The sequence below is a fragment of the Rhinolophus ferrumequinum genome, chromosome 5 (assembly GCF_004115265.2).
Source record: "Rhinolophus ferrumequinum isolate MPI-CBG mRhiFer1 chromosome 5, mRhiFer1_v1.p, whole genome shotgun sequence".
NCBI classification, from domain to species: domain Eukaryota; kingdom Metazoa; phylum Chordata; class Mammalia; order Chiroptera; family Rhinolophidae; genus Rhinolophus; species Rhinolophus ferrumequinum.
In genome coordinates, this window is record NC_046288.1 from 50,767,557 (window position 1) to 50,780,608 (window position 13,052).

Sequence of the window (13,052 nt, forward strand, 5' to 3'; positions counted from 1 at the left end):
GAGTGGGCCAGAGTTTGGAGAAAAGGAGGATGGAGTATTTGCTAGTTTGCTCTTAAATTCTGGTTGTTGTGGCTGCTGAATTTTGTTAAAATAGCTTTACCAGACAGACAACTCTCTTCTCTGCTTCTCAGTCTTTTTCTTGGCTCCTTTTTCTTAGTACATACCTTAAGGGTTGGCAATCTCAAAAATTCTGTCCAAAGTCCTTCCCTTCACTTTCCCCTTTTATCCACACCATGGCTTTAATTTTCCATTTATGTAAGAACAGTTTCTAGAGTATGAATCAGGATGGCTCCCCGTAAACTCCAGGCTTGGGCGTACAGATGCCTATTAGACATCTGTCTCAATTAGGATATCTCAGTTATCTCAAATTCAACTTGTTCAAAACTCATCTTGTCATCTTTCTCCTTAAAGGTACTCTTTCTTCTGTCTTTTTGTGGTACCACCATCCACCTACTTCCCCTGAACAGAAACATGGGAATAACAACTTTAACCTTTCCCTCAGCCCCTGCATTCAATCTGTCACCAAGCCCTAAATACCTCTCACATCTTGTATCTCCTTTCTCTCCCCACTGCTCTTGCCTTAGTTCAGGCTCTCATCATTTCTTACAGAGTGTCTGAAAAAGCCTTCCATCTGATTTCTTTTTTGCCAGACCCCTGAATCTAATGCACTTCCAATGTCCCCTTAGTGATCTTTCCAAAAAATACATCAATCCATGCCATTTCCCTTCACCTTTAATAATTTTTGAATGTTGTGGTTTAAAAGTTAATAAATGTCTTTCTTCTATTTAAAACTCTTCAAGGGCTGAGAGGAATAAAATCCAAATCCCGTAGCTGGGCCAGCCAGACCCTGCATCACGTGGTTCCTGCTTATCTCTCCATCCATATGGTGTGCTTCAACCTTATAGAACATTTGCAGTTACTTAAAAGGACTGTCCCTTTCCTTTCTTTTTTTAAAAAAATTTTTTCTTATCCTGAGCTCACATCAAGTGTAGAAACCTTCATAGATACAGAGGTCAATAGTAAAATCTTTTCATCAATGCTCAGAACTAATTAGCCTTTTATACACACATATTACCCCCCCATCTCATTCATCCATTAGCAAGTACCTAGTTATTCACTATCACATTTATAAATACACACACACAGACATTAGCCCTTATTATTTTAAATTACTTCATACTTTTGCTTCTCAGAACTACAGAGATAATGAAGCAGGTATATTAGAAGGTCTTCTGATGCTCAGATTTGAATATTTTCATTACTGATCCACTTCAGTAAGAGCAGATCTCAGAGGACTGTTTTCTTCTGTGGTTCCAGTGTTTTGTATATAATAGAACTGCTTGGACTATAGCAAGCATTTTTCTAATGGAATTTTTTTTTTTTTTTTTTTTTTTTTTTTAGCAAAGAGTTAATTTTCTTTTCCTTATTGCAGATATATTGTCTATCTTCTGGGATGAAACACTTGCATTTTTGTGGTACCTTGCTTACCACAATAATAGATGATTTATAATTTCCAGTCTTGCGTGTAAGGAATTTGGAAGTTTTCATTCCATCCTAATTAGTAAAATGCTGAGCAAATTGAGAAATCAGAAACTCTTCTTAAATCCATCAGAGAAGTGAGCTCACAGGGCAAACTGCTGGCCTCAGAATTAGAGAGACAGCTGGATATAAAGAATCACAATTTACTGTAGCAGAAAGCCACCTCCAGGAGAATCAGTATTGGGATTGGAAAATGTGAAATGTAATTGTTGAGCTGTTGGACACTTAGTGTGAATAATTCTGAGAGTTAAAAACTCCAGTTAGAAGCTTAGTGTAAATAATTCTGAGAATTAAAAACTCCAGAGGGATCCAGTCATAGGGATGGGGAGCCCTCACACTTTTGTGACTTTTACCCCAGGGAGCTCTACCAGGTTCTTATAGTGAAAATTGGAGAAGAATCCCCTTATGCTTCTGACAGGGGAAGGGAAAAAGAAACCATTTTGAAATATGCCACAGCATTCTGTTCTTAACAAGGTTTGCCCTCAAGAGAAAGTATTTTATGAATGCTTAACCTGCTGAAGTGTTTTAGAGTTTAACTGACATTGGGGAAGGGAAATATTCCAGCCCCCTCTAGAAATCCTGTACCATCTGAGGGAGTGGGGGGAAAAAACGGAGAAGAAATTGTCAAGTTCAAAATCCAGGGTGCACTGGATCATTAAAAAGTCTGAGAGCTATTCATAGTACTATATAAAGCTTCCCCTTCTCCCACACCTTACCACTACATTACTAGAGGCCCATTAGCCACCTTTTTACCAAGGAACTATATCATGTCTGCCTTTCAACAAAAAACTACAAGGCTTAATAAGAGGCATACTAAAAGGCAAAAAAACTGGTTGAAGAGAAAGAGCAAGCATCAGTTTCAAACTGATATGACAGGGATGTTGGCATTATCAAGAATTTAAAAAACTATGATTAATGTGCTAAAGGCTCTAATGGGAAAAAAAAGACAACAAATAGGCAACGTGGAAGAACAGATGGAAAAATGTAAGCAGAGACATGGAAATTCTAAGAAAGAAACAAAAAGTAATGTTAGAGATCAAAACCACTGTAATGGAAATAAAGAATGCCTTTGATGGGCTCATTAGTATACTCTACATAGTTGAAGAAAGGATCTATGAGCTTAAGGATATGTCAATAGAAACTTCTCAAACTGGAAAGCAAAGAGAAAAAAAACTGAAATAAATGGAAAAAGAATACCTAAGAACTGTGGGATAACTATAAAAAGTGTAACATACACATAATGGGAATATGAAGATGAAAGAGAAAGGAACAGAAGCAATATTTGGAACAATAATGACTGAGAATTTCCTCAAATTAATGTCAGATACCAAACCACGGGTCCAAAAAGCCCAGAACATTAAGGAGGCTAAATGCCAAACAAACAAACAAAAAACTATACCTAGGCATAACATTTAAATTACAGAAAATCAAAGATAAAAAAATCTTGAAAGAAGCCAGAAGGCGAAACACGTTTCCTAAAGGGGAGTAAAGATAAGAATCACATTCAATTTCTCCTGAGAAATAACCCAAAAAAAGAAAGTGAAGTGGAATATTTAAAGTGTTGAGAGGGGAAAAATAGCCCTCCAATTTAGAATTTTGTATTGTGACTTTATCCTTCAAAAGTGAAGAAGAAATAAAGACTTTCCCAGACAGATAAAAATTCAGGAAATTTGTTGCCAGTATACCTGCCTTGTAATAAATGTTAAAAGAAGTTCTTCAGAGAGATGCCAAATGATATAGGTCAGGAACTCAGATCTATATAAAGAAAGGAAGAGCATTGGAGAATGGATAAGTGAAGGTAAAATATTTATTTTTCTTAAGTGATCTAACAGATACAGTTTGTTCAAAATAATATCAACAATATATTTGATGATTTATAGTTATGTATAAATGTGATGAATGACAGCAATGCTACAAGGTATGAGAGAGAGGAATTAGGATAATTTTGTTATTGTAAGGTACTAAACCTACCAGTGAAGTGGTAGTGCTATTTGAAAGTGAACTTGGATTGGTTGTAAATATGTATTGCAAACTTTAGGGAAAACACTAATTTTTTTTTTTAAAAGTATGATTGATATGCTAAGAAGAGAAAATGGAATCATAACATCAGAGAAGCAGAAAAAGAGGGGAAGACAAAAATAGTAACAAGTAAAAAGGACAACAAATAGAAAACAGTAACAAATATGATAGGTAGTAATCCAACTATATCAATAATTATGTTAAATATTAATAGTCAATGCACCAATTAAAAGACAGATCTTGTACGTTTGAATCAAAAGATAGGACCCAAATATATGTTACCAACACAAAATTTATTTTAAATATGAAGACATACATAGATTAAAAGTAAAGGGATGGACTTCTGGATATTTATTTGAAGAAATTCAAAACACTAATTCAAAAAGACATATGCACCCCTATGTTCACTGCAGCACTATTTACAATAGCCAAGATATGGAAGCAATCTAAGTGCCCATAAATAGATACTTGGATAAAGAACATGTGGTACATATATACAATGAAATATTTGGCCATAAGAAGAATGAAATCTCACCATTTGTGACAACATGGATGGACCTAGAGGGTATTGTTAAGTGAAATAAGTCAGACACAGTGATAAGTCAAATACCATATGATCTCAATTATATGTGGAATCTGTAGAACAAAATAAATGAACAAACAAAACAGAAACAGACTCATACATACAGAAAACAAGCTAATGATTGCCGGGGATTGGGTGGGGGGTTGAGGGGCTGGTTGAAAATCGGAAGGGATTAAGAAATACAAATTGGTAGTTTCAAAATTGTCACAGGGATATAAAGTACAGCATAGAGAATATAATCAATAATATTGCAGTGACTATGTATAGTACCAGGTGGGTACTAGACTAATTAGGGGAATTACTGCATAAATTATATAAATATCTAACCACTATGATGTACACCTTAAATAATATAAAATAATATTGAATGTGAACTGTAACTGAAAAAGAAATTAAAAAGTAAAGGGATGGACAAAGATAGAACATGTTATTACTAGTCAAAAGAAAGCTAGAGTGCTATATTTCAGACAGAACAGACTTCAAAGCAAGAAATAGTCTGAGGCATAAAGAGAGGCATTACATAATGATAAAGAGGTCAATTCTCCAAGAAGAGATAACAATCCTTAATGTGTATATGCTTAGTAACAGAGTTTCAAAATATATGAGGCAAAAAGGGATAGAACTACAAGGAGAAATAGATAAATGCATTATAACATTTGGAGACTTAATTCTCTATCAAAAATGGACAGATCCTGCGTGCAGAAAATCAATAAGGACATAGTTGAACTCAACAGCACTATCAATCACCTGGATATAACTGCCATCTATGGACTATTTCATCCAAAAATAGCAGAATTCTTTTTTGTGGTTGTTTTTCCTCAATCTCACTTGGAACGTCTACCAAGATAGACCACCCTCTGGGTTATAAAAGACTCCTTAACAAATTTAGAAGAATAAAATCATACAATGTATGTACGCTCCTTGACCACAATGGAATTAAACTAGATACCAATAGCCGAAAGATAGCAGGAAAATCAGAAAATACATGAGATTAAACCATACACTTCTAAATAACACATGAGTCAAAGAAGAAATCTCAAGTGATATTTAAAAATATGTATTTGAACTTAATGAAAATGAAAACACAACAAAATTTGTGGGATGTAATGAAAGCAGTTCTTATAGAGGAATGTATAGCATTGAATGCATATATTGGAAAAGAAGAAAGATCTAAAATCAACATCTACCCTTCTACCTTAGGAAAGTAGAAAAAGAAGAGCACATTAAATCCAAAATAAGCAGAATGAAAGAAATAATAACATTTAGAGTAGAAATCAATGAAATTGAACACAGGAAATCAGTCGAGAAAATCAACAAAACACAAAACTTTTTTGTAAAGATCAATAAAATAGATAAGACTTTATCTAGGCTAATTAAGAAAAAAAGAGGAATACACATTACTAATATCAGAAATGAAAAAGATCCGATGGACATCACTACAGATCCAATGGACATTCAAAGGATATTAAAGTGATAATATTATGAATAACTCTGTGCCCACAGATTTGATAATCTGATCAAATGGACAGAAGACAAAATGTCCAAAATTCATACAAGAAATAGACCATTTGAATAGGCCTATATTTATTAAATTGAATCAGAAATTACTAACATTCTAAAACAGAAAGTACCAGACTCGGATGGGTTCACTGGTGAATTCTACAAACTACTTAAGGCAAAAATCATACCAGTTCTCTACAGTCTTCCAGATATAGAAGCACAGGAAGATAGACACTTACTAATTCATTCTACGAGGCCAGCCTTACCCTAATACCAAAACCAGACAAAGACATTACAAGAAAAGAAAACTACAGACCAATAGCTCTCATTAACCTACATGCAAAAATCCTCCAAAATATCATCAAATTGAATCCAATAATTTATAAAAAGAGTTGTATGGCACGACCAAGTGGGATTAATCCCAGGTATGCAAGGCTGGTTCAACATTTGAAAAATCAATTAATGTAATCCATCACATCAAATAAAAATTACATGATCATAAAAAATAAAAAATTGCATGATCATATCAATAGATGCAGAAAAAGCATTTGATAAAAATCCACCCATTCATGGTGAAAACTCTCAGGAAACTAGGAATAAAGGGAACTTCCTCAACTTGATAAAGAACATCTATTAAAAATCTACAACTAACAATATACTTAATGATGAGAAATTAGAAGCTTTCCCACTAAGATCAGGCACAAGGCAAGAATGTCCCCTCTCACTACTTCTTTTCAAAATGGTACCAGAAGTCTTAGCTATTGCAATAAGACAAGAAAATAAAATAAAAGGTATTCTGATTGGCAAGAAAGAAATAAAATAAAAGAAAGAAATAAAATTGTCTCATCTTTCTTCTATATAGACGTAATTGTCTATATAGAAAATCTGAAAAAATCCACAAAAACCTCCTGGAACTAATAAGTAATTTTAGCAAGGATGCAGGATACAAGGTAGTATTCAAAAGTCAATTGCCTTCCTATATCCAAGCAATGAACAATTGGAATTTGAAATTAAAAATGCAATACCATTTACATTAGCATATGAAAAAATGAAATACATAGGTATAAATCCAACAAAATATATGCAAATGTATGTGAGGAAAACTGCAAAACTGTAATGAAAGAAATAAAACAAGAACTAAATAAACGGAGAGATATTCCATATTCATGGATAGGAAGGGTCAATATTGTCAAGATGTCAGTTCTTCCCTACTTAATCTATAGATTCAATACAATCCCAATCAAAATCCCAGCAAGTTATTTTGTGGATATTGACAAACTGACTCTAAAGTTTATATGAAGAGGCAAAAGATCCAGCGTACTCAACTCAATATTGAAGGAGAAGAGCAAAGTTGGAGGACCGACATTATCCAACTTCAAGACTTACACTACAAATATAAAATAAAGGCAATGTGGTATTGGCAAAAGAAGACAAATAATCAATGGAACAGAATAAAGAGCCCAGAAATAGACCCACATAAATAGTCAATGATCTTTGACAACATAGCAAAGAAAATACAATAGAGAAAAGATAATCTTTTCAAAAATGGTGCTGGAACAACTGGACATCCATATGCAAAAAAAGTGAATCTAGACAAAATTAAACCATTCACAAAAATTACTTCATAATGGATCAGAGGCCTCAATGTAAATTACGAAACTATAAAATTTCTAGAAGATAATATAGGAGAAAAATCTGGATGACCTTGGGTATGGCAATGACTTTTTAAGTACAGTACCAAAGACATTATCCATAAAAATAATAATTGATAAGCTGGGTTTATTAAAATAAAAAACTGCTCTGGGAAAGACACTGTCAAGAGAATAGGACAAACTATAGACTGGGAGAAAATATTTGCAAGGCATATTTCATAAAAGGTCTGTTTTCCAAAATACGTGAAGAACTCTTAAAACTCAACAGTAAAAAAAAAAACCCTCAACAATAAGGAAACTAACAACACAATTAAAAAATGGGCAAAAGATCCACTAACTTCCTCATCAGAGAAGATGTATATATTAAAAATAACATGACCAGTTAGGAGATACAGATTATATTTTCCAAATACAAATCACAAAATGGGCATAGCAGCAAAATATAGAAGTACTGGGGAACCTCAACCTTCTGGCATCATTTTGGAGCAGACCCTTTGTTAAATCCTTTACTTACCTTGCTCTCCGTTTCATCTAGCAGAAGGGAGGAAACAATGAGTGACACTGCTGACTTGTACCTAGTTCTGACTCTTAAGAAAAGAGTTCAGTTTTTTTTGAATTGAAGGACTCATTAGTGAAAATGACCAGTCATTTTAGACTTTGTACAGGCAAGTCAGTGTACACTACAGATAGTCAAACAGATTTAAACAAATTGAAGCATATTTTCTCAAAGCTCACGAGAGAAAAATAAGTACTGAATGAATTTAAGGAGTTCACGAAGCCATAAATGTCTGCTACATTTTGAAGTGCAGTTTTTTGCGCCCTCTCCCCCCATCCCAGCTCTCGTTCACATTGCTTGGGTACATAACTTCATTAGACAGGTAACGACAGCCCTTGCTGCTACAACCCCCATGAATTGGAACAGGAAACTGTCTAAACTGAAGGAAGTCCCAGGTGGGTTGAACATGAGGGAGCCAGAAATGATTGGTACTAATTCTATTCAATACCGAGGGTTCAAAACTACCCATCAAACCCTTTCTCTTGGGAAAGCACACATACACTTGGCATACAGAGAAGGTGGACACATATAGTTTGCAGATGCAGATATGAATTGTGCAGTTTTTCCTGTTACTTCTCAAAAACTACACATATCATGAAATTGGGAGTCAGAGACTTCTCAGGCTGGCTCTATTATTCCAAAGAAGTAAGTTTTCCTTGTATTTTTTTGGTAGGTAATAATATATTGTAAGTTATGCATTATTGTCAGTAACCTGAGCGTATTTTTTCCTGACAGGAACTCTAGAGCCTCTGGAAAACTTGACAGGCAAGAGAAGTACAATTCCATGATTAAATGTAACAGGAAATTATAATGGGGCTTTTGATATTGTTTCAGTTTTGGCTAAGAACTCCAATGCCAAGCAATATAGATGCCAAAATTACGCGATAGTCTAAGGGAAGGTACTAGACTACCTTATGCAGGACATGCTAAGACACAGAAAATTTCTTTTGCCTGCATTAGCTCATCTCCTATCTGTAAGCTAATAAGGGAGAGCAAAGAATTCATGGGGAAGGGCAGAAATGGTTGGGAGGGAGGATTTCTTTGGAGAAAGTTGTGAGTGTGCTGTATGTGCCTTTCCTACTTCTCGGTGAGGGTGAAGGAAGCACCCCCTCCCCCCCCATCCGAAGCCAAGAGAAGAAAACCACTCAAAAAGCCTCAGACATTTTCTCTGGAACCTGAAAAACTCAAGGTCTTGTATCTGAAATAGAGAAAACAAATTTAAAGCCAGAGGCAGGTGAAACAACATGTCTGGTTGCAGAATGAAGTAGCACAGGATTTAGTGGGGTAAGGACGCAAGTGCATCTCCCATGGACTAAATGTGGACCCTGCAAAGCGGTACAGTTGTAGATCATCTTAAGAGGAACTTTACTAAAGAGATCCACCTTGAGACAGAAGGTTACTGGTGGAAGCCAAGGGCTGAAGCCAAAGTCTTAATTGACCAGTTGTGGAAAGAATTGTTCCTATGAAGGGATTGCAGGTAGAAGATCCCTACTAGGGCAGAGGTTCTTTGTGAAAACCACAGAAATTAACCAATCAAGAAGGAATCCAGTATATAAAAGACGCTACACCCGAAGGGCATCAATATCTGATTGCAACAGTACTGATTATGTAAAGAGTAATTTTTTCTCCAAATTTCCCTTCCTTTCTAGGCTGGACAATGGAGGGGGCTTGAAGCAGTAGCTAGCAACTGGCGGGAGAGATGGAGCATGGAAAGGAGAAGAAGTAAATCTCTCACTCCTTCTCCACTGCAGATTTAGTTGGGTGGGGTAGGGGTCCCAGCTGAGTCAGCCAGGCAGAGCAACAGAGCTCACCAAGCCAATCAGATTCAGATATGGCCTGTGGGGGGCAGGCTCAACAAAGGCAAGAGGGCGCCCACCTGCCAGCTGCACAGAAGGTGGACCCCTCACCAGGAAAATGCTCACTATCCTCCAGTCCTACCTCTGAAATCACACATCTCAGTGTGCCCCCCCTACCTCGTATGTCTCCAAGGCCCCCAAGTCACCAGCCCTCTGGCGGAATCCAACGTGAGTGCCTCTGAGCGAGTGAGTCTGTGCATGGTCCGCTTAAGAGGGTGTCTGGTTTTCCTGTAGCCTTCCGACCCACCTCAACAGTTGGAATCCCCGCTGTTTTTCACAGCCAGATGTTGTGGAGGCTCCTTTTCTGGCATCAGTACACTGGGCTGAGGAGCCTGTTGTGGGGAGCTAGAGTCCCCTGCCCCTCTGGGGGGAACCTCCAGGGCTGAGATATCCCTCCTGAGTCTCAACTGCCACATCTTTCTATATTATTATATGCCTTATTTACTTATAATTTCTACCTCAAAAGACCTTGAAACTTCAGAGAAGAAAAATAGTCCATCTTTGGGTTACAGTGATAGAATAAGAGCATTCTGGTTTAATAGCATTCCAAAGAGGAAATATTTAGGGGTTTCATACAACTCAGTATTTGTCAACAATGGAGATGGCTGACTAAAGAATATATAAATACAGCCTGAATTTACTGGTATATTATTCAGAATAACTATATTATTTAGATTGCATATGGAATATTGAGTTTAAGTATACTTAGAGATATTTAATTAGGAATAAAGACGACATGGTGATAGGGGAGAAGGGGGCATGCCAGCTGTCCTCAATTATCAGAGGGACTGAACTTATTCTGTGATGCCCCAGAGAGCCGACTAGGGAGGCAGACCTTGCTTTTAACCATAAGGGAAAAATTGGCCTGCGAAGTTGACTGACCACTTGTCATACCTGTAAAAATGATTTACTTATTGAGTTTGGGATTGGAAACCATCCATCTTTAGTGACCCAACCTTTTATTTTAAAAGTTGCACATTTTCAAAATTTGAAGATCAGGGCAATGAATACCTGACTTCTATGTCCTTCATCTAGATGTAACAATTAAATTTTTTTGGAAGGAAGTTGCAAATTTCATGAAATTCATCCTTAACTTCTTCAGTAAGTATCTCCTAAGAACAAGGACATTACTGTTACCATCAATCCTTAAGATAACCTTCAAGATTTTCTCATAAGCAAGTCAGAAAAATAGTGTCTGTTTTCCCTGTAACACAGTATTCAGTCATTGAGGTTAATAAACTCTGCCCTGCCTACCTCACAGGTTGCATTGCTGGAAGGCCTGCTATCTGCAAGGCATTCAAAGAATATGAAAAGTCAAGAAGTAAAGGTCAAGTGAAAATTTTGGAGAATCAGACAAAATATTACACATGAAAGTACTTTAAAAAATGTCAACTATGATGTAAGTGAAAGCTATTATTCTCTCCTTGAATTCTTTTTCTCAAATGGGATCTAGGAGATGGAAAAATGTTAAATAACAAACACCAGAGGGCACTATAGTAGCATTTAGAAAATGACACTAAGATGATTGAAAAGACAGTGGCTATCTCTTTTTTAAAAGGTATTTATTTACTTTTTTCAGTTACAGTTACATTCAATATTATTTTATATTAGTTTCAGGTGTAGTGGTTAGACATTTATATAATTTTTGCGGTGATTCCCCTGATTAGTCTACTGTCCACCTGGTACTATACATAGTTGTTGCAACATTGTTAGCTTTATTTTGTATGCTGTACTTTGTATTCCCATGACTATTTTGTAACTATCAATTTATATTTTTTAATCCCTTCACCTTTTTCACCCAGCTCCCCCAACCCCCTTCCCTCTGGCAATCATAAGTTTGTTCTCTGTATGTATGAGTCTGTTCTGTTTTATTTGTTCATTTATTTTGTTCTTTAGATTCCACATATAAGTGAAATCATACGGTATTTGTCTTTCTCAGTCTGACTTAGCATAACACCTTCTAGGTCCATCCATGTTGGACCATGACTGTATTTTAAAAATGTATTTTTTTCTTCTCCGAAGAATATACTGTGATTGTACTGTCTTCTAAATTCAAATATTGTTCACCCTATTAACTGGCATTCTTAAATATGTGTAATGATTTCAGACAAAAAAAAATCATTAGAAAAATATACCTATATATCTTATTATGTTAGAGAATCCAAAGCTTTAAAATAACGCCCCCTCTCCCCCTTTGGAGGGGTCAAATTCCATTCCAGTTTGGTGGACACAGCATGTGTTAAGATTTCCACAAAGACACTCAGAGCCAAAAGAGCTCGGGAAGGAAAAATGCTTTGTGACTGCCAGGATCTGAAAAGGAGGTGGGTCTTCAACTGGATCTGGGGAGGACTGAGGAAACCAAGGAGAGGAGGGGAAGGGGTGACGAGGAAGAACATAACTGCTATAGGGAAAAGCATGAGAAACGCCAACCACCTGTGGAATGGGTCCCATTCCCCACAATGCCAACAAAGGAAGCAATTACAGAATGGTTAATTGGCTTCTATTTCTAATGAAAGAGGATCTTAAATGAGCAGGAATATAAATTTCTACTTTGAGATATTAGTACCCTCTTCAGTCAAAGCTTCAGAAAAATTTATCTTCTTTCAGAGGTCAACATGTGGTAAACATTTGAAAAAAAACAAAAACTGGTGGGTTTCAGAAATCATGCTAAGCTAAGGGCTAGTCTTTGCTACTCTGATCCAGATTATTATCTGTCTTATTCTTAAACTGTTCATGTAGCATCTATGAGTCTAATACTTTGAAAAGTCTCGTTTTGCTTTTCATATAAATCTGATTGTTAGATCTTGTAACTACAGATTGCTGCTATTACTTTGTTATAAGTACATTTCCTTTTCTCAATTTTAGTTGACTAGAAAATAGACTACGTAGTGCAAATTATAATCATTAAACTCTGTAAAGCTCTAAATATTATGTTATAATAATTATCAAAGATAAAAAGGGCAAGTATTTAATAAAGATGGAAATTTGAGGGTATAGATGTTTTTCTTTTTAAAAATCTTCATATACATAGTCATATACGAGTATATATAGCTTCTGGTATCCGACTACTTGTGATTATAGTTCATAGCGGTAAAGTGGGGCTAAGAGAAAAGAAATGAACACTTCTTAAAAATGAAATTATTTAGCAGTTTATTAAAGAAGAATAGCTTGTACCTTATTGGAACTCAGAAATTACATAACAGCATTATATGTAATGTATATATATTTTAAAGATAACATAGGTATCTTATGTATACGTATATATGTGATTTTTTTCTAGTAAAATTTTTTTATTATGGAAAATTTTAAACATATACAAAAATAGATAGTATACTGAGATCCCATAT

The 13,052-nt window shown here is 35.6% G+C and overlaps 2 non-coding genes across 2 annotated transcripts; both read right to left on the bottom strand.

Annotated features, from left to right (window-relative positions):
• Positions 1-972: 972 nt before the first annotated feature.
• On the bottom strand, positions 973-1,042 carry LOC117022663 (small nucleolar RNA U2-30). Its single transcript, XR_004423075.1, has one exon. It is a non-coding gene; the product is annotated as a small nucleolar RNA U2-30 (small nucleolar RNA).
• Positions 1,043-1,187: 145 nt separating this feature from the next.
• Positions 1,188-1,267, bottom strand: LOC117022664 (small nucleolar RNA U2-19). Its single transcript, XR_004423076.1, has one exon. It is a non-coding gene; the product is annotated as a small nucleolar RNA U2-19 (small nucleolar RNA).
• Positions 1,268-13,052: the final 11,785 nt, after the last annotated feature.